General features: G+C 45.2%; 1 non-coding gene across 1 annotated transcript; it reads left to right on the forward strand.

Moving 5' to 3' along the window:
* TGME49_460320 lies at positions 1 to 814 on the forward strand (the record flags this gene model as incomplete). Its single annotated transcript, XR_001974376.1, has 1 exon — positions 1 to 814. It is a non-coding gene; the product is annotated as a 28S ribosomal RNA (ribosomal RNA).
* Between the last annotated feature and the right edge of the window lie 229 nt (positions 815 to 1,043).

Below are 1,043 nucleotides of genomic sequence, written 5' to 3' on the forward strand. Positions count from 1 at the left end.
AAATCTCCCTACTCTCACTTTCATTGCGCATACAGGAGTAAAACCCGCATACTCGCACATATGTTAGACTCCTTGGTCCGTGTTTCAAGACGGGTCGGTTGGAACCGATTAAGCCAGCATCACAGAAACCGAGTACTCGAAAGTGGAGCTCGGAAACAGGAACACTCCTCAGCCACAAGGAAAAGGAAAGAACAAAGATATAACGGTCCACAAGGAACCTATCTTCTTTGAACGAAATCAATTCCGAGTAGCTGATGCTGACCTCTCCAAAAAGATGAACCGGAAATACATCAAGAAACCAAAGCCTAAACCTGGTGAGAGAGAGAAGGCAAAGGGATAGATGGCAAACCGGCGGCACTTCTTGGAATCAAAAAGGTCCCAATCGCTTCCTTTTCAGCAATTTCAGGCACTTTTAACTCTCTTTCCAAAGAACTTTTCATCTTTCCCTCACGGTACTTGTTTGCTATCGGTCTCGCGCCAGTACTTAGCTTTATGTGAAACCTACCACACATTTTGCGCTCAAATCCCGATGAACGCGACTCTATAAAAGCGTACCGTACGTGGAACAAAAAACGCAGGGGAAGGACGGGATTCTCACCCTCTATGATGTTCTTTCCCAAGAAACTTAACCCTGCGCTTCCACTGGTAACGCCTCTCGAGGCTACAAGTCAACAGCTCGGAAAGAGCAGTTGATTTCCACTTTGAGCTGATCCCGGTTCACTCGCCGTTACTAAGGGAATCATAGTTATTTTCTTCTCCTCCGCTTAATAATATGCTTAAGTTCAGCGGGTAACCTCGCCTGATTTCAGGTCTGATAAATAAATCGGACAAACGCCCGAGACAAAACAACAACGACGAAACCTCGCAGAGCAACAATGGAACCGAAATTCCATTGCGGTATTGAAGTCGATCGACAGCATCAATGAAACTTTGTCTTCAATGAAGAAGCCACCGTATCTCAATGATGTCATCGATACAACTCAACAATACACTTGAGCCTCTAAAAGAAGAGGCACGAGTAGTTTCTCCGCTGTGTTCATTAT

Source organism: Toxoplasma gondii, assembly GCF_000006565.2.
Source record: "Toxoplasma gondii ME49 unplaced genomic scaffold asmbl.1041, whole genome shotgun sequence".
Classification (NCBI taxonomy): domain Eukaryota; phylum Apicomplexa; class Conoidasida; order Eucoccidiorida; family Sarcocystidae; genus Toxoplasma; species Toxoplasma gondii.